Below are 25,143 nucleotides of genomic sequence, written 5' to 3' on the forward strand. Positions count from 1 at the left end.
AGTGTCAACTGGGACAATGGAAAATTGGTTATTGTGCATCTTCACATAAAGAAAAATTGTCTGATATAAAGTAGGAAGTAAATGTGCATGAGAAACTTCCCCCAGATTACTTATATTGAAGTTAGTTGCATTGTATTTCTTTAAACTTTTAGCCATAATGTGGACATTGCTCCCAAGCACATGAACTCTGTCGTGAGTCAGTCTCCATTGGGGGAGCACAATGCAGAGACCTTTGTGGGGAGCGTGATGTCAACAACATCCTTTTTCCAAAAGTTTGAAAGACATTTATTTCCTATTTTTAAAGCAGCCAACAGGGTCGAAGACCTTTAAAGTTGATATGACAATATTCAGCACCATAGAACAGTGATCAGCACAAGACTCTGGCAACATAGCAGGTTTGAGGAGATACAGCTGAGTGTCCCAGAGGAAAGTCCATTCATCCTCAGTAAATTGAGTTCCATGTTGGATAATGTTGACTTCTGTTTAACTAAATGTGGTTATAAATACAGTGGATTTGAGTTAATTGGGATGCATCTGGACCAGCATGATTTGGCCCAATTAAACAGCTGTTCCAGTTACCTGAAGTTTAATGGAAATAGTTAAAAAGCTATAAAACAGGCAAATTGCTATTTAACTGAGTAACAAATATTGCATTTAAATGAAATACAGAACAAATTAGAACACTGCCAATATTACTAAAGTACAATAAAACTTTGTATTAGTTTGTAATGGTTATGGACTGAAGAATTCATTGAGCGTATGCTGGCATAGTATTCAGTTGGTAAACTATCCATCCTCAGCTCCTTAAAGCATTGGGATTTAACACTTTTCCCAATAACCAACAATTTCTTTGTATCAGTACCTGACATATTTAAACAACAACAGAGTTATGTAATCCATTGCTTTCTTTGAACTTAATTGTGTTGAGTATTTGTACCAAATAGAACTTTTTGGCATGGTATGATAAAAAAGTTCTGTTTCATTGGCTTTGTAGATATCATCTGTACAGCAGTTTTGGAGTCCAGGAGTTCTGTAGATTTCCATGTTTCTGCACCTAGAGGATCAGCACTACCTTTCTCACTGTGTGTTTTCTTGAGTTTAAAATGGTTACTGACTTTCCATCAAGTCAAATAACCATCTTTTTTTACTTTAAGGTCTTTGTAATCAGCTTCTTAGCTAGCTCCTTTGGCTTGTTTTTTTTTTACATTGTTAGGTTTCCTGGTTTCCTGACATGTTCCTACAGAATGGTTACAAGGTGAAGGAAATCAATCAGGCCCTTAAAAGGGCCAACGGAAAAACCAAGAAATTTAACAACAAGGAGAAACCTGTCACTACCGCCTGTCTTCCCTATACTTCCACGGTTTCTGGAAGAATCACAGGGATCCTGAAGAAATACCGGATTAATACCATTCACAAACTCATAAGGAAGCTCAAGTCAAAGATGACCTGGAACTCAGGTTGGCTGGATTTTGCAGGATTCCCTGTGAATGCTGAGCAGCATATATCGGCCAGATGGGGAGCATGGTGGAAAGCCGCATCAAGGAGCGCAGGAAGTGTGTCCGCTTGGGTTCTCCGGAGAAATTGATGGTAGCAGAACACTGCATTTGCAATGGCCATAGGATTGACTTCGATGGCATAAAGCTACTGCGCCGTGCCAGTGGCTTTAGGGACTGCCTAGTAAATGAAGCCATTGAAATAAAACTAGAGGAAAAGAATTTTAATCAAGATGAAAGTCTCGCTCTAAGTAAGCACTGGAATTTGATTGTATACAAAGTGGGAGAGTGGAAACCTGATTGGATGTAGTCTAACCAGTCAGGAGGGATAGACTATGGGGGTATAAATACCACTGGACTACACATGCCTAGGCATCATCCCTGATGAAGATGGCAGGAGTTGTCGGTTATAATCAATACCTGTACCTGGCTGGAATCCTGAGAAGAGTTTATTCATCATATATGCTGCAAAAGCCTTAGATCCTTTTTTCATTACTGGCATTATAGTTTGAAATTATTGATTTTGTAAAACATAATAGACTTCTCTGTATCCTTCACTTCCAATTCCATTTTACTATGATGCAATTTTATTATACAGACCTAAGAACAACGTTGGTAGCCAGCTTTTATTTTTTTTAAATCCATTGAGGTGAACTTATCTCAAGCTTTTCATGCTGAATTAAATCACTCAGCAAATCATCACAAAAGCATCTTTAAAAACAAACTATATTTCAAAACTATATGGAATAGAAAAGATACTAAAGCTTTGCCAATGCAAATACTTATGGAAATAGGTCACATTGACTCTGACTCAGTTATCTGTTAATGAAACATTTGGCTTCAGTCATCCATGCCTTTGTTAGCTCTAAATTAGTGATTATTCCATAATACTCATACAAACCTTCCCGTTCTCATTCTTTAACTTATTTTGATCCATATTTCTAAATCTTCACTTGGTCTCACTTTTCATATTTTTGTTATAACTCTGATTGAATCATACTATTTTTGGTGGATGTATTTTCATCTGAGAAGGTCTTAATCTCTGGAATTTCCATGTTAAACCTTTCTACAACTCATTCTTACTTTGAGAGACATACTGTTCAAGTATCATAAAAACAGAAAATGCAAGACAATCTGCATCAACATTTCTGATCAATGACCTTTCATAAGAAGTGGAAAAAGTTGGAAATGAAACATATTAGGTTGCAGAGAAAGAGGAGGGAAAGAAAAAGAGAATGGCAGTAAAGGGAGGGGCAACATTTCTTCTCCGCAAACCACCCCCCTCTCTGTAAGTTACAACATATTTCAGATCAAAGTTTTCCTAATTATGGCAAAGGGTCATTGACTCCAATCATGAACTTGTTTTATCCTCTCCACAGAGGCTGCCCGACCTACTGTGTATGTCTAGCAATTTTTATTTTGTTTCAACTTTCTATCATCTGTTGTTTTTTCTTCCCTCTTGAAAATGTGTGTTGGTATTGGTTGATGGTGGATTACTTTCAGCAAAGCAAAGGAAACATCTAGCCTGAAAAAAATTGGGCCAGACCTGTCAGCAGAAATATCAGGACCAATTGGACACCCCTCATGAGGAGATGAACTGGGAAAGAAAAAGAGCAGACAAGTCCACATAAATTAGTTAAGGGAAAATCTTGTTCATAAAGCTTTATTGTACATTTCTGATGATGTAATAAAGCATGTAGATGAACATTGATATGTACATCTGTGCTCTCAAAAGACTTTTGAAGTATCAAGTATAATACTTAGTAGCAAAATTAAAGCTGATGGGATAAAAGAGGCATTGGCAGTAAAATGCAAAATTAAATTTGGAATGGAAAACAGAGGTTTCTGGTGAATTGGATGGAAGATGCTATACATCTGAGTTCCCTAGACTTCAGTGCTAGGACAACTGCTGTGTTTCATAGACATTAATGACTTTAACATGGGAGCCTAGGGCATAACTTTAAAATATGCAGATGAATCAAATCTCAAAAGCACAATAAATGGTAAGGAAGGTAGTAATAGACTTCAAATAGACATAGACATTCCAGTGGAACAGGCAGACATATGAGAGATGAAATTTAACCTAGAAAATTGTAAGATGATACAGAAAGGTTGTATAAATGAGAAGGGACAAAAACAAGACCAGTGATGCAATTTATAGGGTCACAGACATAAGCAGACATATTGGTATTTGTACACAAATCTTTCAAGGTGGCTGGAGAGCCTACTATAACAATTAATACAATGTAAAGGATACTGCAGCATTCTTTTTAAAAAGGTCATCATTGACAAAATGGAGGAAATTAAGCTAAATCTTAACTTTGCTTCCAGATGTTGTATTGTGTCTATTTTAGGCACTATAAGAAGGAAGGGAAGAGTTTTGTGAGCTTGCAAAAGCGACTTGCAAGAATGACTTACAATAAAGTATAGAAGCTGGGATCATCCACATACAGCATAGAATGCTAAATTAAGATCTGAATGCAAGAGATTCTGCAGATGCTGGAAATCCAGAGCAACACACACAAAATGCTGAAGCAACTCAGCAGGTCAGAGAGCAATAAACATTTGACATTTTGGACTGAGACCCTTCATCTGGACTGGAAAGGAAGGAGGAAGAAGCCAGACTAAGAAGTTGGGGGGGAGGGGAGGGGTTCAAGCTAGCAGGTGATAGGTGAAACTGGGTGAGGGGGAAGGTGGATGGTTGGAGGAAGGGGAATGAAGTATGAAGTGGAAGGGCTAAAGAAGAAATCTGATAGGAGAGTACAGTGGACCATGGAGACAGGGAAGAAGGAGGGGCACCTGAGGAAGTTGATGGACAGGTGTGGAGAAGAGAAGGAGTAAGAGAGGAGTCCAGAATGAGAAATGGAAAAGAGAGAAGTGGAGGGTGAAGATAGAGAAATCAATGTTCATGCTAACATTGAAAGCTAAAATTTGACAGAAGTGCTTACAGTCATGAATAGTTAGATAAAGAGGAACAATAATCCAGAGTCCAAATGATCAATAATAAAACATGCATATTTAATTGCAATTGTATAATTGCTGACCTGACAGGAATTATATCATGTAACAAGTAATTAAGATCTTGTATGCACTGACCAATAGAAGTGACAAAACAGATTCAATAATGGGGAGCATTATTAATAACCGTTTTAGAGACTATACCAATATTTCCTATATATATGGTCTAAAAGCAAGATGGCGGCACGACGCAGCTTGCAGCAGCCACTCCGGAGCTGATTATCTGTTATTTGTGAAGTGGGGTGCCATGGGCAATCATAATCGATTGAAAACGGACGTGGGAGCATGGAGGAACATCGGGAACATCTCTAGGAAGACCTTCTTCGTTGCTGCTGCTGCTGTGAGGTCCGGGACTCTGCTGGGAAGAACAGGCCCCCAGTCCTCGGGGTCGCGTTGCCAATGGCCGTTGGCAGGGCCGTCTTAATACGCTCGGCAGAGGATGGTGCTCGGAGAAGCTGTGCCAGAGGGGATGGTCATCGGCTCAGAGGTTCGACGGACTCGGAGTCCACTGCGGTCAGGTCGCTTTCGGTGTGTTCTGCATCTGCGAGGCTGAGTCGGGCGGCGCCGTGGAAGTCCATAGCGGAGGTATTCCCTTCTGCTGCCGGCGTGGGATGGCGAGTCTGTCGGGACCCTGGGGACTTGTGGAAACTGTGTGGTGATTTCTTTTGAACTTATAGTCCTTTAACATCTTTGGACTATTTTTACTGTGCCCATGGTCTTTTTTATCAATTATGCTATTGTTTGCACTGTTGTAACTATATGTTGTAACTATGTGGTTTTGTGCAGGTCTTGTAGCTTTAGTTTTTGGTCTTGTTTGGTGGATTTTGAACTCCTTTCCGGGGAACGCGCTAAGACGGTAGCGCGATATTAATACGCAGCAGCCTCTCCGGACTCTGGATTGGGAATTGCCAAAAGTTATGTGGATTTTCTGGTGTAATCTGTTTTGTCATATGCTTTTGTGATATCATTCTGGAGGAACATTGTCTCATTTTTTAACTGCATTGCATTTGTGGTTTCTAAATGATAAATAAAGTGAATCTGTATCTGAATCTGAATCTGAATATTTCAGTTTTCTGTTTGTTTTTCCTTGTACTGTGAGAATTAGTTTAAATATTGGATACAAAGTTACAAAGCATAAAAATTTCAACTTGCTGTAATTGTAGACTCATTTGCAAGCTAGAAGTTGTGGATTCAAGCCATAACACCAACTCATTGACTAATCCAATACTTCAGTCCAGTACCAACTGCTTGTTGGATTGTTGGAAGAGCTGTTTCTTGGATAAGACATTATACTAAGGTTTCATACACATTATCAAGTTAATATAAAAGGACTACAACTGAAGACTGGGTATTTTTTGCCAAATGACCCGTCAACATTTCTCTCTTAACTACTAGCTTCAAAAAAGATTCATGAGTCTCTATTGCCTATTGTGCCTGCTTTGTGTAAATTGTTTTTTGTATTAATCCACTGTAGTCAATATAGTCCAACAGTTCATTGTGAAGACCTTTGAGACATTCATAGGTTGTAAGAGATGCAAAAGCCTTTTTTAAATTAATTTTTTAATTAATTGTTTATAAAATATATGTAAAAGTAACTGTTCTGATGACTTTAAAAATCACAATGAAATTACATTAAGTGGCTACACCATGCTTAAATATACATAATTCTATTATTTCTGTTTTGGATCTAATCACAAATCAAGCTGTTATTCTTCAGAATCTGTACAGTCAAGCTCTGTAAGAAACATTTAAATCCATGAACAGATGATTTATTCATAATCACAAAAAAGTCTGTATCTATACATAGAATCTGCGTAAGTTACTATAACAGAGGTATTGAAAAGTATAGTCAAAGGCGTTCTCCAAAGGCACGGTTAAATTACATGTATCAGAGAAGACTGCCACTTTATGAGGGTCTGGATTCAGAGGCGTTCTTCACTCCCAGCTATTTCCTTTTGCAAACACCATTACCAGTAGATTTTTCCATTTCTGTCATATAGGGATATGAATGAGGATTTTAAGAAACATTTTAAAGGGCCCCATTTGCTGTAAAACTTTGATGCAGTTATATTGTATTTGTAATTCAGCCATAAATGTATTCCATCTGGTGCTTTCTGAGGAAAAATTGCATTCCGAAAGATGCATTTCAGAGGGAAAAGAGCAACTCAAAAAGACGTGAAGTCAAACAAAGAAAATGCCTCCAGAAATGTGAGAAGACAGCAGCTTCAATAGCAACTTAAAACTAAAATTAATGTTTCAGGTGAAGATCTGCACTGGAGAGGGGAACTGAAAAACATTGTTAGGCATGGACAAGCTAGAGTGGAGAGAGGACAAGAGATTAAAAACACAGATTCAGGAATGCTGACTCCTGTCATGGAAAAGGAGTTGGTGTTTCTTTTGGAACAGTCAGAAAGTGGTGAAAATTAGGGTTGGAGTGGGTGTTGCAAGATTGATATACAATCTATCCCAAAGACATTCCAAAACAAGGATTAAAGTAATAAAAGAGCTCAAAACTAACTGGCTTAATAGAGGCAGGGTTAATTCTTTTTTTTTCATACCAAAGAACTCATGTGCCCATAAAGTTCAAAGTTCAAAGAAAATTTATTATTATAGTACATATACGTCACCATATAATAGACTGAGGTTTATTTTCTTGTGGGCATTTACTGTAGATACAAAGAAACACAATAGAATCAATGAAAAACTACATATAAACTAAGGTGGACAAACAAGTAATGTACAAAAAATACAAGAAGAAAAATAAAATAATAATAAATGAGTAATAAAAATAATATTGAGAATATGATTTATAGAGTCCTTGAGAGTGAGTCTATGAGTCTATAACATGTGGAACTTGTGTTGGGGTGAGTGAATTTATCCACACTGATGGATGAGGGGTAATAACTGCTCCTGAACCTGGTGGTGTGAGACTTAAGGCTCTTGTACCTCCTGCCTGATATAGTAGTGAGAAGAGATTATGGCCTAGATGATGGGAGCATTGATGATGGATGCTGCTTTCCTTCGACAGTGCTCCTTGTAGATGTGCTCAATGGTGGGGAAGACTTTACCTGTGATGGCTTGTGCTGTATCCACAACTTTTTATAGGGCATTGGTGTTTCTGTACCAGGCCATGATACCACCAGTCAGTACACTCTCCACTGTGCATCTATAGAAGTTTGTCAAAGTTTTAGATGACATTCTGAATCCTTGCAGATTTCTAAGAAAGTAGAGGTGCTGCTGTGCCTTCTTTGTAGTGGCATTTATGTGCTGGAGCAGGACAGATCTTCTGAAATTATAACACTGAGGATTTTAAACTTACTGACCTTCTCCACCTCTGATACCCTAATGAGACCATAAGTAACATATGGCAAACAAAAATATGCTGACATTTTTAAGATATTATTGGGCAGCCAGTGACAAAAGCTGTCCTCAAAATAAATCAGTCTCCCAAACCAGGAAAATAATTATCATGCAATAGGTGTCCAGATGTTTCATCTACTACAGGAATGAACTGCACTCTACTATGTTTTTAACAAATATTTTATGACTTAGCCCTGAGTGTTGGTTTAAATAACATCGGCTAAAGAGCTCAGCACACCTGATACCAAGGATGAAAGATCCATGTCTAAATGTCTCCACAGACCCAAGACGAATTAGGTACACCCTGCAAACATTGATCTTTGTCCTGTCCTGTGACCTTTTAACCATATACAAGCCCTCACTTTTTTCTTCTTCCAAGCATCCTTGAGAGCCATGATAATGGGCAATTTGTAACAACTTGTTTATTCTCTTCAGAAGGCTTATGATTCTGGGGACAATCTATAATGGTGTAACAAACTGGACTAAAAATAGTAGCTATTAAGGCTTAAGGTTGAAAGTTGTAGATAGTGTATCAGTAACAATCTAGGAGGAAGAGCTGTGGAGAGATCGTGATATTTTAGGCATTGTTTCTACCATTACTTCCTCAGCTGTATGTTGTCACGTCTAAACCAGCAATGATGTAGAATGAAATATGCAAACTGGCTGTAAATCTGCAGGTATGACACTGTTTCCTTTTGCATTATTATCTAAACAATCAGTAAGGCTAATTGAAAATTCAAGCCCTAGGCCTATTTAGAAAAATATATTCAATGTTGTGGTAAGCTATGTATACCTGTCTGGACACGGCCCCTCTGCTGACTGCTCCTGTGGCTCCTCCCACAGACCCCTGTATAAAGGCGATTGGGGCACTGCTCCTCCCTCAGTCTTTGAGATGCCATGCTCCCTTTTGCTGCTAATAAAAGCCTATCGTTCACCTCCCATCTCCGAGAGTTATTGATGGTGCATCAAATGTATATCATAGGTTCACATATTGGTAAAGCTTTAGACAGCTAGACTGGAGATGAATGGATTATCAATTGCCAATCCATTTTTAAAAAATGATTGATTTAATGCACATATAATATTTTGTTTTTAACTCTCTTCCCAGGTATTACACACAAGAAACGTCACCCTAAACAATGCATACAAATGCTGGAGGAACTCAGCAGGTCAGGTAGCATCTATGCAAATGAACTAACAGTCAATGTTTCAAGCCAAGACCCTTCTTCAAGACAGGAAAGGGCTTTGGCCCAATGCATTAACTGTTCGTTCATTTCCATGGATTCTGCCTGACCTGCTGAGGTCCCCCAGCATTTTGTGTATGTTGCTTTGGATTTCCAACATCAGCAAAATTTCCTGAGTTTAGAGAAATTGCCCTGTCATTTATTGGAAAGCTGCTGTAGTTGTTGTTCCCTCCATTTTTAAAATGTTATATTTTCTGATCACACTGACGTTGTTTGATGTAAAATAGTCCGTTTACTAACGAGTCAGTTCAAACTCATAACTGATTTACTATAACCAATCAATATCTGGATAGCGCGGCAGAGCCAGAAAATAATTTTACTTCTGTTTCAACTTAAACTTGATAGTAATAGGTATTTGTTGCTTTTGAAACTAAGTGGCTTATTTATAATCTGATTGGTTGGGAGGACAAATGGACCCACACACAGCCATGTTTGGGGAGCAATTTCTAAACTGGACAAGTCAGGGACTGAGTAGGAAATGAGAAGTAAAAATCTCAATTGCTTTGAAATTTTAATGAAGTGAGGATGAGAATCGGGGTGGTTAAGGAGCCTGCCTTTAGGAGATGGATAGTAAGTATATATGTAAATATTTCTACTGCCTAATTGCTACGAGTCCCTCCAGCTTTACCAGGCCTTGGGGATATTCTAAGGAGCACTGCAAGGCCAAAAATCAAGATCAGACAATACTCCAAATGCAAATCTGAGAATTTGCTTAGCAATTGTACTTCATTTACTGTGATCTGATTTGCTCCTGTTGTTACCTGTGGCCCATAACCTCCTGCCCCACTCCCATTCCCGAGTTCTCCAAGGATCCCACTATCATAAAAGATGGTGCTGTAGTTACCCCTGGCAACCCCAGAGCTTCAGTAGATCTAAGTCTGATCCTCGAGTGCTCGGTAGGGTTTGTATTTCTCCCCATGACATAGAATCCCTCCCTGGGTGGTTTAGTTTCCACTCACATGAGAAAAATGTGGATGATTGATAGCTTAATTGGTTATGGTGAATTGGCCCAAATCTAGATGGGTGGTGGAAGAATTGGGAAATGTGGGGGGGGGGGGGTGGTGAGGGTGTAGGGGTGATTGAAGGAGAAGAAAAAATTAGATCAGTGTGAATGGATATCTGATGCTGTCACAGACATGTTGAGCTAAAGCGATTGTTCTCATGTTGTGTGTCTCTGTGACCCTGCAAGTCTCCTCTTTACTATCCCTGTTTTCCATAAACCTCTTTTCCAATTCCTCTAGTTCTCCATCTCCTAAGGATGATCTCTGAGTTCTTCTCTTCTCCTGTTGTAACTTGCTTCATGTTGATCATTCTACAGCCTGCCAACGTCCTGATCTGGTTGGCTGCAACAGGAAGTGAGTGAAATGTAGTGAATCACATTCATCGGGACATGAGGGGACCAAGGCCTTCATAGACTTCATAATGTTTCTGCTCTCCTCTCACCACCTTGCTGATACTGAGACTTTTGCTACCATTACAATATTCATTTTGTTATTACTAATGCATTTGATAACTCTAAACTCTAAAATCATAGATTAGTTTACTTCTAATAACTTCTATTAACAATACATAATTTTTTCTATCTACCGATGAAATGCAGAAGTTATGAATTCAGTTTCCATCGTTACTAATAGCTTAGGGACATTACCTATGAGAGGCATATTCCAGTGAATGTCCAATCTGCAATTAGTCAACAATATCTACCTGAGCCTATCTGATGAAATAAGGAAAATAGTTAAGGCAAAATTCCAAATAGTCTGTCAGAAAATGTACAGCCAGATTATAAAAATCCTTTGTAGCCTCTATGATTAGAACCAGTTCTTCTGAGCAGCTAACAAGTCCCTTGGAAACCAAATTAAAAATGTGTATCACTATCCAATAATATCATTGGGCTCTGACTGCCATTTTAGTTGGCCAGTGGCATAGCGGCATCAGCACAGGACTTTGAGGCAAATGGTTCCGAGTTCAAATCCGGCTGGTTCCTTGCATGCTTGCTATCATGCTGGGTTGAGTATCGAGTTAGCAACTCAACCTCATAAAACCACGGAAACACCTGATACACTACAAGGCATGAAAAGGAACAACAACTGACTGCTATTTTAACTATCTCACTGGGCTCTGACTGCCATTTTATCTCTATCTCTAGAATAGGAAAATATTCACTGCTATGCCAACCAAATCAAGCAGTATGAAAAGGATGTGGGATCAGAAGAGAGGAGTTGAGAATGTGTCTTTTTCTCTCATAAAGCAAAGAGAAATACCTGAAATGAATAATTCTTCCCCCAGATGGGACTTTGGGCTCTTACCCAATTTCTTTCAAAATACTGTCCTGAAGTGCCTCCAGAAGATTTTCATGAAAACCTTGTCTTCTTGCTGTCAACCATTTAGTTCCAGTGGAAAGCATCCTGCTTTCTTAACTCCTACTCCACCCTCTGACTGCCTTTGTTGGGCGACAGACTGGTAACATAAGTTTTAACTTATCATTCATTCACATTCATAACTCATTTCAATTTTATATGAATTATGTCCCTCAGATTTATCCAGTTTTAATAGTGCATGTGGAAAAGATTACATTGATGTATTTAATTTATGTTGAATAAACAGCACTGTGATTATTCATATTAAAGGCATTTTAAGTACTCTCTACAGAGAGAAATATAACATCTAAATTTATTTCCTAATGGGAAAGTTGTTGCAGAACCATAGATTTTAAAACACTTACAGGGAAGAAGAGCAAGACAGTAATCGACAAAGCAAACACAGTTTGTAATTCTAATTTTACACCATTTTCAATTAACTGCTTTTACCTTCATTGAAAGGAACAGCAGGATGGATGAGATATCAGACTGAAGTGGAAATGTATAAGCACAAAACTGAATATACAATTTAGAGATTAACACATTGATTGAGAGATTGAATTCCAGGCCTAGAAATTCTGTTGCATTGCATAATGTGAATGTATGATATATAATGCAATTTTATCAATAAACTGTTGTCTGCAAATAATTGGGTACTTAATGCGAATTTATGCAAAGTTTGTGTATGGAGTTAGTGAAAATGTGCAGTTACATTCAGCAATGAGCTATGAGTCAGAACACCAATTTTGGGAATGTACACAACTAGACTATACTAGGTTGGGAATGAATGCATCTCCATTTAATAAAACTGCAATTGGTTGAAGCCCCTCCCATGGCTATGACCACCTTAAAAAACCACAACTGCCTACCAACCACAAAATACACCAGCAATTACATTTTAATGACAATGAAAAAGAAAAAAGGAACTATCTATTAGAGTGCTCAATTATTCAAATAAAACAATGTTATATGCAAGTCCAAATCAATGTTTGCTGTCGATATCAGCTATATTTTTTGGGCAAAAATCCATGAATACATCCAACACAGAAACACTTGTCTCAAGAAACACATCCATTTAACTCTTAGTCTTCTTTAATGTCATAGTCTAAACTTATTTTACATCCTTTGATCATTTTCTTAAATATGTTCCATCTAGCTTCTCATCACATACAAAAAGAAACACACTTCTGGCTGATACGAAATTGGCTCCTGTTCTCCATATTGGAGGGATTAGGAGGTGAATTAGTACCAACAATAAAGTATAGTACATAGCCATGTGTCTATACCATTGTGTATTTGAATAGAAATACCACAAAATAATGTGTAGGCCATGGACTAGGGTAGTGGTTGCCAACCAGTCGATCGTGATCGACAGGTTGATCTTTGAGACTTTCCTAGTAGACCCCGAAAAAAATGAAAAATAAATACACAAATACATTATGCCTGATAAACCTTTTGATGTAAATATGTAGTAACTTCTGCTTTGTAAAAGGATCACTCGACAACTTCATGCCCAAAAGGAACAACTTTATCGAGGACGGTAAAACGATATTCGCATACAGAGGTTTTCACTAATGTGCACCGGGCAGAAAAGACCGAAGGAAAACCCCGCAACCCCGGAAACAATCTCTCTTTACAAACAGCTTTCCATAGCAGGAGTATTGCTATATTACCATAAACCTAATTGGTATTAATTTATCTTTATAATGCTCACATTACAACACTTCTCCCCTTTTAAATTCCAACATACCCCAAATGTAAAAGAAATGGGAAACAAAAACAGTGGTATCATTAGCTTGCGTATCTCTGAAACTTATACTAGTGTCTCAATAACAGTTTACCAATACCAGGGAAGTTGAGGAGCTGAAATCGGGGTTGAACGCCCAGCAAACATGCTGCTCAGAGGATGTGGATCGACAAGTGCTAAAGGACTTGTCACTCTGTGGATATTTTTCACTACAGTTCGATGAATCCCTGGATGTAATGCAAACAGCTCAGCTTGTTGTATTTGTCAGAATGGCTTTCCAGGATTTTACAACAAAGGAGGACTTCCTCACTCTTTTGCACTTAAAGGAGAGAACAAGAGGTGAAGATATTTACAATGAGTTAAAAAAAATGTCCGTGAAAATGACATCACTATTCATAAACTGGTGGCAATTACTACTGATGGGGCCCCAGCAATGCGTGGTGTTCGCTTTGGTTTTATAGCACTGTGCCGTAACGACCCTGATTTTCCCGACTTCCTGGATTATCACTGTATGATTCATCAGCAGGCCTTGACTGGGAAGGTCGTGGACTTTTTTCATGTAATGACACTGGTGGTCAAACTGATAAACTTGATTCGAGCAAAAGCGCTTCAGCACCACTTATTCAAGGCGTTATTGGATGAGCTCGATGCCACTATGGCCTGTTTGATATGCTAGTTACAGTGGTTTCTTGGTTGAATTAATTTGAAAGTTTGACAAAATCATTTTAAGTAATTAAAATACAATTAGCCCAAATAAAGGGCCTCAAGTTGGAAGTACAATCTGAGCTATTTTTTCTCTAAACTATTTAGTAGGTCGATCTTGCCTTTCACTAAGGCCGAACTAGGGGATCTTGGGCTTAAAAAGTTTGGTGACCAGTCTAGGGTTTGAAAAATATGGGCACAGTTCTGAAAAGTTTCTGTTTGTTTCATTACTAAGCAGGAAGTAATGGAAATATGGGAGAATACGAGTGTAGATGAATGCTTGACAGTTGACATGGATTCAGTGGGCAGTAGGGTCTGTTCTGTGCTGTATGACTCAGTCTAACAAAGAGAATAGAGTCATAGTGCAATTTCCACTTAAAGGAATGATTAATATCTTCACACTCATGTCATGATCTTTGAGATTCTAGATCATGAATTGCATTTGGATTTTCTGATGTGAACTATCCAAAGAGTATAATGTACATGAGTAATGTGCTGATGCTGATGGAGAATCACAGTGGAAGATCCTTCACCACATTCTCCTCCTTCATGACAAATGGTTATGATGGGGCAAACCTTGATCCAGATAACTATCTATAAACCTCGGTGGCCCACGGGAACAATAACCACCATCAAATCTACAGCAAGTGTCTGCAAGAATAGCCTCCTAGATTGGGGAACACAACCTTTAACACAGCAGTCATCATTTCTATTTTTGTTAAAAGTAGAATCCAAATTATGTTTTTTTCATTCTATAATATGGTAAAGGTACTTTAATATTGTAACAATCTAGTGGATTACTTTATGTATTTCCAAGCCATCCCAGTAAGCTTTAAAGCAATTCTGTAACATTCAAATAGGTAGCTGTTAATGCAGCAAAATTCCAGTCTGCACCTCTTGAATTCACACTAACTCTTGCAACAGATTCAGAATTTAATTGTTTCTGGATTTTGCAATCAATAAGCAATATATCGCAGGAGAAGACTATGGCATTTTTTTAATTGGAATTTATCAATTAATTTCTCTCCCAATAGCTTTACAAGCTTTTCCTTCATTCATTCAATTATTTCTGAATATTATTAATGAATCCACATCCATCATGACATCAGATGGTGACATCTAGGTTACAACTCACTGTAGAAAATAATATTTTCTTCCGGTCATCTTCAATTCCATTGCCAATTAGCTTTAACTTGTGCCTTTTGGTTACAAATTCTGTTATCTGTGGAAATCTTTCACTTTATCAAAACCAATCACAAATTTGATCACTTTGTTCAAATCTTCTCTTGACTTCTACTTCTGTCAGGACTACATCTACATTTTCTCCAGTGTCTCCACAAAATTAATGTCTTCTGCCTGTAACACTTCTAGTAAATTACTTCAACACCCTCTCCAAGACATTGACAACCTTTCTCAATTGCAGGTTACAGAGCTGAATATAATATTCCATCTGGAGCCTATCCAAAGTTTTGACTGGTTTGCTGTAACTTCCTTGGTTTTGGATTATAATTATGCTGTTAAATAAAGCTAAGGATCCCACTTACTTTGAAAGCAGCCTGCTCAATGTCTTCTGTAACCTTTCAAGACTTGTCCATCCACTCTAGTGTTTTGTTCCATTTAAATAATATTGTCTTTCTGCATTGTTTCCTCATCCACCCATTTTTCTAATTTATGTCTTCTTGAAGTCTGTTACTATTTATTTCTGCTACATTTCTGAGTTTTATAGAATTTTCAGACTTTATAAGTATACCTGTGTACTCCAACTTAGATCATAAATCTCCATCTAAAAGAACAACTGATCCAAAAGATACTGAGTATTACGTATGTTACATATTCAAATGCATATTGATGGATTAATGTTGAGCTCTTAAAAGTTATTTTCCATATTTATTACACTGAGATCCCTAAGATATTAACTACATATTTTCTTCCAGTCTGAGGAACAATACACAACTGCCCTCTTCTTTTGGTCCGTCATAAAATCGTGAATCCATTGTCAATGCCTTCTCTGTTCCAAAAGCAGAGAACACTGCGTTGAACACCTGCTTGCTTTATGGTGTAGATGACTAATTTGATTTCTGCCAAAAAAAATGTAAAGAATCATTGACATAATCATGTATAGCTTGTACTGAGGCTCTGTTCCTATCTCACATAGCGCTGCTCTGTCTTGAAGTTAGAGCATTTTCGCCAAGCTAAGGGAGAAATAAAAGATTATTTCAAGTGGTTACCTATGTACCTATAAGCAATCTGCAGAAAAAAAACAGTCCAAATTCACCCACATTAGATGCCCAAATCCAAGAAACACACCCAAAATTTAGAGATGGAAGTACTTATTTTTGTTTGACAGCACGATTTAACAAATAAAGGAAATGTCAGCTCCTCCAGTTTGCAAAACCCTCTTGCCTAGCAATGACAGGCATTGCTCAGAGTCACAGCAACAAAGATAGTGCTCAACTAATTCATGGCACAATTTAGGCTGTGCCCCAACACATGGTTCCCATAAGTCTCCAAAGATCACAGGACAGTTCTACATGGTGTGTAGAGTAAAACATTCCCAGATTTAATAATTAACCTCAAACTACAGTACATATTTCACTGGAGGTCAGCTGGGATAGGCAACACATTCATTTCTCTCTCCAAAAGATGAACAATATTGTAATATCAGATCAATGCTCATTTGTTAATAATATTAGTTACATTAATTTATGGCTTAATTAATACACAAAATGAAAATGATACTATTAGGTTTTGAAACAGCATTATCCTTTTCTGGGCAGGGGTGATTGTTATTGCCAATGTGATTTGTGCTGATAGAGGCTGACAGATTCAATGGCCTGTGATTTTCCTTTTGGCCCTAGTACTGCATAGCATTGATGCAACAGTTTAATATCTAGATCAGTTCTTAATATAAGTATTCAGAACCACATGTGGCTTTCCAATATTTACAGCAGGATCCATTACATACTCAAACCCGCCTTTCTGGATTAAGGAGACTCTATCCATATGAGTTCTTAAAGTTATTTTTCACTTTAATTCTAATGATATTTTTTAATATCTTAAAATCTTTTCTTTTGATTATTTTATTGGCTTTCTGTTTTTACAGAATTTCTTGACAATGTTACCTTTTATCAGTCTCTTTGCATTCTGAATCACATTCAAAATGCTTCTCTGCAAACAAGAAAACATTTGCAAATGTTTTAGAAAGCTCAATGTAATTAAAGCTCAGAGAGGAAAGTGCAAATAAGTTCAGATATGAAAATGACTATTGCAGTAGAAATAGTCAGTCCAGTTCACTGAGCAATATAACTACATGTCCCAGAGTCCCGGGCCAGTTAGTAAGACAACTTAAAATTAATTATAGAAACTGCTTTGAAAGTCTCCCAATTACTAACTTCTTAGTTGAAGTAGCACAAATTAGAAGGAGAAATACCAAGGACATTAAAGCAAAGTTACCAATGGAGGGTATCATGTCCCATCAACCACAAAGAATAAACACTTGTGTAATGATCACTAAGTCTGTTAAGCCAGGTCAACAACATGCTTTTTGCAAAAACCAGCAATCAACCAACGTTACAATGATTCTTGCAACCAGCCTTCACCCTCCAATAGTTTGAAGATACTATCAAGCTCTTCAATATGTCTTGAGCCTTTGTATATTTTTCAGTCATTATTGACATTATTGGCCCAAAGCCCAAAGTATTGACTTCATCTGCTTACCCACCAAATATGAAAGGGAAATACATAACTAAATTTCACTGTCCATCTGTACTTCAATTTAGTTAAGTTGTGCTTTCTTGATACACTGCACTTTAGCTTTCAAGCCCTGTGGATAATATTTGTCTCTAATCTACTGCCAGTAATGCTGCACAACTGCACTGAAGGCAACCATGCAGTGGTAGTGTAGAAGCTTTCTTACACCTCTTTCAGGATCTATTAACAATTTAGTTATCAAATGGAGGAATTATGTGCTTTACCGTAAAAATTGTTTGAGCAAAGACTCAGTACTGCAATTGGATCCTCATAAACAATCTTTGCTCATCACTGCCTTTGGGAGGACTGAAATATTTGCATTTGGATTCACCTTTGGTTTCATTTGAGGTTATTTAAAACTTTTTTAATGGCAATTCTCTTTTGTAATTGTCTACGTTCCTCCTCTTGTGCTGAACTCCCAGTACCTGTCTTAATTTAGACTTCAGCTAAAAACTGAATTAGTGTTCTGTGCAGAGTTCATTGATTTCGTATGGATATAGCCAAGTCCATTCTATCAATTCTAACACTCAGCCTTGTTTTTTTCCCTTATGCCACATAGTTAGAATTTGCTCAGAGCTGCAGCTGTATTTCAAAGTGAGACCATCATATATTTTATATATGGTAATAGTTTCCTACAATTTTCCTTCCATAAGATTTTGATGAGTATACAATATGAAGACTATTTGGGTAAAAATATTTTGTGAGATGTTCATCAGTTCCCAATTCATCTGAGTGAAGGCAATGAAAAAATGTAGAGTTGCCTATTAAGAGCGCAGTCATATATAATGATATTGTTATCTAACTCTTCTCCATCTACATTTCCTACCTACTGATGATCAGGGACCAAGATAGCACAATAGGATTATGCCATTCTTGTAAAATTTCCAAAACCAAACGTTGACTTTTCTGTTTTCCCTCTGTGGTCAGCATTTTGACCTCAATTATTTTCATGATTTTAACTTGTTATATTTTGATATGAACACATCTACATATTTTCTGTCACATCCAATGGCTGACCAATCAGGAGGTTGGAATCACCTTCTGAATCAGCGATGAACATCAACAGCTCATTCAAAATCTTTATATAGGACCTGAAGTGCAGTCATGTTGTAAGTATATGTGTGTAAAATGCCTTCAGGAACTAGTTTGCACTATATAGCATGATTCTAGATATGCTGTGCCCAGAGTCATAGATTCATTTAAGATTTATTGCCACCAGTTAAAAACATTCAATTTTTACCTCAAATTCTGTTTATTTGCTTATACAAGGAACAGCACCAAAGAATCAACATAATTATTCTTAATATGAATGGAATATAGTAGCTAGATTAATAATAAACCAGGATTTAGTGTGAGGAAGCAGAATAGACTTATTGAAGTAGATGAAGGCAGGCAATGATTTATGGCACATACAATAAAGTTCAGGAGGACAGGAATACTTCACCATTTGCACAGCATATCAAATGGTGAAATGTCCATGAGAGTCATTAATATCATGGACAGAGGATGGAGAAACACTGATTTTCACAAAGACGTGGGGTATATTGTTGCTGGTGCTGCGTGAAGTGGTGGGTAATGTGGGAGAGAAAAGCAGGGATAATGCAGACCACCCAAGTCTGAAAGGTGGGAGGATGTCACAGATAATGCATTAGCTTCCTGGCTTTAGAATATCCATTCAAGAAGACCTGATGCTACAAGAGTCACAAGGAAGGGTCCATTGAGTATGCATGCAATCCTATATAGAAGATAATGGCCAATAAAGATGCTAGACTCTACGTACAATATCTCAGACAATACTAGGCAAATTTATGGCATTGTCCCACTAAGGTATCGTACATATAGTCAGATCAGATCATGAGTAGAAATGTAAATACTTAATGGTATCAATTGCATACCCAAGGGGAGTGATAAGACCACCTTGTTAATTGAGGAAGCAACAATGAACATGTGTATTTCTGCCTCATGAAGAGAGTGTATCATAGCCTAATATGTGTATCTAAATATTCCATCATATCCCATAAAGGAAGAACAAATTATTTTGGGTGCCTAAGCAGGGGGAACCTCCAAGTAAATTATAATTAGGTATTTAGTAGAGGTGGATGAGACCAAGTGCCTATCATAGTTAAGGAATATGAACATATGCCAGCAATCAGTACAGCTAATTGGATCAAGTTACTTTTTATAAGGATTATAGTTTTGGACAGAGAGAAGATTCAGAAGGCACCTACAAATGGGTGGACAAGCTCCATTTAGATTAAACATTGAGAAGATGAAGAAGAACCATGGAGTCTCCAGTTAGCAGACATTGGCAGAGCAGAGTTGTAGAGTGCAGATCACATGAGAGAGCTAACCTAAAATTATAGTTCAATTGCTACGATGTATCTAACTGGGACAGTGAAGAAAGGGCAGCCCACGTTGAGAATGCAGTGAACATGGGCAGCTCTTTCTTGAAGCAGGTACGGTGACAGAAGAACAAGAAGTAATGCACTACCATCAACATGAATTGAAACTGATGTCAGCTGACATGACAATGAATAAGAAAAGAGACTGCATCATTTAAATTCAAGGATTCCCTGGAGAACAACAGTTCAGCAAAAACATATATGTGTTCTATACTTGGGAAACCAAAGAAAAGCAATGTGTCAAAGACCCAGAAGATGTAATGAATCAAGATACCAGTTCACAATGACAGTGGACAATATCAATAAAGGATAAATCTTTAGAGATATGAAAAACATGTGGAAGCATTATTTCAAAACCGGAGAACCATAAAATTGATTGTTCGGGTGCAGATAGTAAATGCTATCTATTTTGGTGTCTACTTTGCCAGTGGCTTTGAGTAATTGTGCCCATTGACCATTAGAATAGAAGGTGTCAATCACTTTTCAGAGCATCAGGCTGAGAAACAGACCTGTAGAGCAAAATACTGAGTTGGAATTAAAATTAAACCAAGGGTAAGGTATCCATGAGGAAAAGATGCTCCATACTCAGGGCCAGTGGAAACCAATCTATAACAAGAGGCTTGCGTCAAAGGTGTCATTTGCATATTTTCAGAAAAGCTGTTCACAAATATCTAAGATAAATAGTTCAAAGCAAGAACCCCTGCTTTTTGAACATGTGAGAAACCAGTTCATAGTATCTCTGGAAAACTCAATACTAATTCTGCTGAAAGACCTCATCCTGAAATGTTAACTGTTTCTTTTTTCATATATACTCCCCTGACCTGCTAGGTTGGTCCAGCAATTTTCCTTTGAGATTGTAAACTGCTGTCTTCATAGTATCCACTAAAGTACCAAATACAAAGTATAATTGTAACTACTGTCTTTTGGAAAGCATTATTAAAAAATTGAGCTAACCTTCCATGTACACCATTTGATGCAAACAGGTGACACAAAAAAATGATGGTGATCCAGAATATACATAAACATATGTACCACCTGTATCTAATAAAGTAGCCACTGAGTGTATGTTCATGGCCTTTTGCTGTTGTAACCCATCCACTTCAAGGTTCGACATATTGTGCATACAAAGATGCTTTTCTGCACAGCACTGTTGTAACAGGTGCTTATTTGAGTTACTGGTGCTTTCCTGTCCTGCACCAACAATCAGTGGCCAAAGTCACTTAGATCACAGTTTGTCCCCATTCTGATGTTTGGTCTGAACATCAGCTGAACCTCCGGATCACGTCTGCATGTTATTATGCATTGAGTTGCTGCCTCATGATTTGCTGATTAGATATTTGCATTAATGAGCAGATATACAGGTGTACCTAATAAGCTGACCACATAGTGTAGATACAATGCATTCAAAGTGAAGCAGACAAGAAATGGTGAGGTAACAATTGTGGAACAGAATGTGCAACTAGGTGTATCTGAGTCAACCTGGGAATGTGATCTGCTGGAATAATCAGCAATTGAATAAACTGCTGGAATAACTCAATCAGTCAAGCAGCATATAGGAAAAGAGAAGAAATCCAGGGAGATAGGTGGGAGAATGATGGGTAGATGACAGGCAGGAAAAGTGATGAGTTTCTGTAATGAGGGAATGAGGGGGAAGGAGAAAAAAGATGAGTAAAGGAAGAGACCCTGAGTTGACCAGTAAGAGTGGGAAAAGAATATGGGCCGAGTGAATCATCCAAGATTAAAACATACCTGGCTGAATACTGAAGACTTAAACTACTCAACTGCCTAGAATGTTTAGTGGTATCTTTAACCTCATGTTTTGGCAGTCTGAAGTATCCACCTGCTTCAAGCAGGCTTCAATAATACCAGTGCCAAGCAGAAGATGGTAACATGTCTCAATGATTGTCATCCAGTTCTACTTACATCCACTGTGATGTAGGGCTTTGAAAGGCTGGTCATGAAGCATATCAGCTCCTGCCTGAGGAATGACATGGATGTGCTCCAAATTGCCTATCTTCACAGCAGGTCAATAGCGGATACCATTTCATCGGCTCTCTACTCTGCTTTGGAGCATCTGAACAGTGAAGGTACATACTTCAGGATGCCTTTCATTGACTACAGCTCAACATTTTACACTATCGTCCCCTTGAAATTATCAATAAGCTGCAAGACCTAGATCTCGATACCACCTTGTTCAATTGGGTCCTTGATGTCCTCATTTTCAGACCCAATTGGCAACAGCATCTTCTCCACAATTACCAATAGCACAAATGCCTGTCAAGGTGGTGTGTTTAGCCCCCTGCTCTATTCCCTTTATACCTATAACTGTGAGCTCAGTACAGTTCCAATGCTATATTTAAGCTGCTGATGACACCACTGGAGTTGGCCAATTCAAAGGTGGAGACGAATCAGTACATAGAAGGGAGATTGAAAATCTGGCTAAGTGGTGCCATAACAACCTCTCATTCAACATTAGCAAAACCAAAGAGCTGATTACTGACTACAAGAGGAGAAAAAACCCAAGACCATGAGCCAGTCCTCATTAGGGGTTTGGAATTGGAGAGGGTCAGTAGTTTAAAACTCCTTGGCATTATCATATCAGAAGATCTGTTCTGGGACCAGCATGTAAGTGTCATCAGAAAGAAGGCACAACAACACTTCTATTGTCTTAGAAGTTTGCACCAATTTGGTATGTCATCTAAAACTCTGATGAACTTCTATAGATGCACAGTATCCTGACTGGTTGCATCATAGTCTAGTACGGTAACATGAATGTCCAAGAATGGAAAGCCTTCAAGGACTCTACAACTCAAGTTCTTCATGGTATTTATTTACTTACTTACATTATTGTTTCCTTTGCATGTTGGTTGTTTGTCAGTCCTTGTCTATATTGTTTCATTGATTCCATTGCTTTACTGTAAATGCCTGCAAGAAAGTGAATCTCAAGGTAGTATATGGTGACATGCATGTACTTTGATAATAAATTTACTTTGAACTTTTACATTGAGCTGTAGATTCAACTATCAGTAAACAAAGAGATCAACAGATTCATAGCTGAATTGGTAGTTGGTGGACTTTAAAACTATGTTTTATTATGAATGGTTAATCTACCTACACAACCAGTTAGGCAGCAACTGAAGAAAGAGAAATGGAGTTAGCATTTCAGGTCGATCATCATTCATAACTTGAAAGAACATTAATATGAAACATTAACTGTTTCAAGTTCTCTACAGAACCTGGCTGACTTGCTGAGTACTTCCTGCATTTTCTGGTTTTATTTATTCTGGCTCAGATATTTTTCCTCTGGCAGACATGAAGGTTATGGAGAGAAAATATGGTATCCCCAACATGGCCAAAAATGCTCACCAACACCTCAGGAGGCTGAAATTTTGCATGTCTGTCAACCTCTTACCAATTTTTATCAATATACCATAGAAAGCATCCTATCTCAATACATCATGGCTTGGTGTGGAAACGGCTCTGCCCCCAACTACAAGAAACTGCAGAGTGTGTACACAGCTCTGTGTACAGTCAGAGAAACCTGCCTCCCCTCCATGGGCTTTGTCTACACTTCTCTTTGCCTGAGTAAAACAGCCAGCATATTAAAGACCCCGCCCAACCTGGGCAAACTCTCTTCTTCCCTCTCCCATCAGTCAGAAGATATAAAAACCTGAAAGCACATACCAGCAGGCTCATGGATTACTCTACTCTACTGTTATAAGACTATTGAAAGGTTCCCCAGTAAGATAAAAATGATTCTTGACCTTGCAACCTACCTCATTTTGATCTTACATTTTATTGCCTACCTGCACTGCACTTTCTCTGTAGATGGCATACTTTATTCTGTATTCTGTAGTAATACCATGTATCACTTCAAAGCACTATGTAATGATTGATTTGTGAGAACAGTGTGCAAGATAAGCTTTTAACTCTACCTCGGTACTTGTAACAATAATAAACAAATCCCAATACAGTTCCACAGTTTAGTCCTACAACAACAACTTATATGAAATTCCAACTCCACCTTGTGGAAATGGCTGTGACACAATCAATCTACTGCCCTGCTTTAATGTATGGGGCAGGAGCAACAATAACAGAGGATTAAAGCCTAATGATTCTACATATTGAAGCAGGAGATAGGATCAGTCTTAGCTCAGAGGCATCAACATAAATGAATGAAAACAGGGAATTTAAATTGTTCTAACTTTGCAATAACGTCCCATGATAGATTAGGGATTACTTGAGGTTTAATATATCATCACTTTCATATACTATACAGCCAAAAGTCATAATCCAAAGAATGTTTTGTACCAATATATGCAGTGCTAAAATATCTGCCACATATTTAGCTTTCTGATGCAACCGTCCTTATCCAAGATCAATGTGTGACTATGTATTTTAGAAACAGGCAAATATTCCTGCACAAATTAACATTACATTATACAAGAATTTGTGGCCTTCAAACCAACCTGTCACCTAATGGCAGATGTTACAGCTGTGACGTATTCTAGACTTTAATATTTATACTGGGATCAAGAAATCTTGCAGCTGTACTTCAATATTTAAAAAAATCCATGTGAAGTTTACATTCCATGAAGTAATTTTGACTGAGTTATACTGTGTATGAGGTCATATTGGATCAATTCCAAGTTATAGATCTCGCATGATCTTAATTTTCAATGAAACTTGTCTAATCTGTTTTATACCATTTCCCAAAGTCAAAACAACTATTCCTTGTGTCTAAAAGCATTCCATCAGAGAGCTTCAGTCTAGAAATCTGCCTTTCATTGTCATATATTTGAAAATTACTTAATTGCTACCTGCTGAACCAGAACTGAATGGCATGCTACATCCGAGGAGGGGTTAAAGATATTATTGATAATTTAACATATTTACCTTTTAATCTATCAGGATTTGTCAGGTCATTTTTTGCAGGTGCATTTCTTGCAAAAAATCCTTTTCTCATTATCTTTTGATCTTTTCTTCCACTTGTTATGACGAAGAGAAATGCTCCATTCAGAGTCAGTGATTGACAGATTTATTTGAGGACTGCTTAGTGAAGTTTAAATA

Source organism: Hemitrygon akajei, chromosome 2 (genome assembly GCF_048418815.1).
Source record: "Hemitrygon akajei chromosome 2, sHemAka1.3, whole genome shotgun sequence".
Taxonomy (NCBI): domain Eukaryota; kingdom Metazoa; phylum Chordata; class Chondrichthyes; order Myliobatiformes; family Dasyatidae; genus Hemitrygon; species Hemitrygon akajei.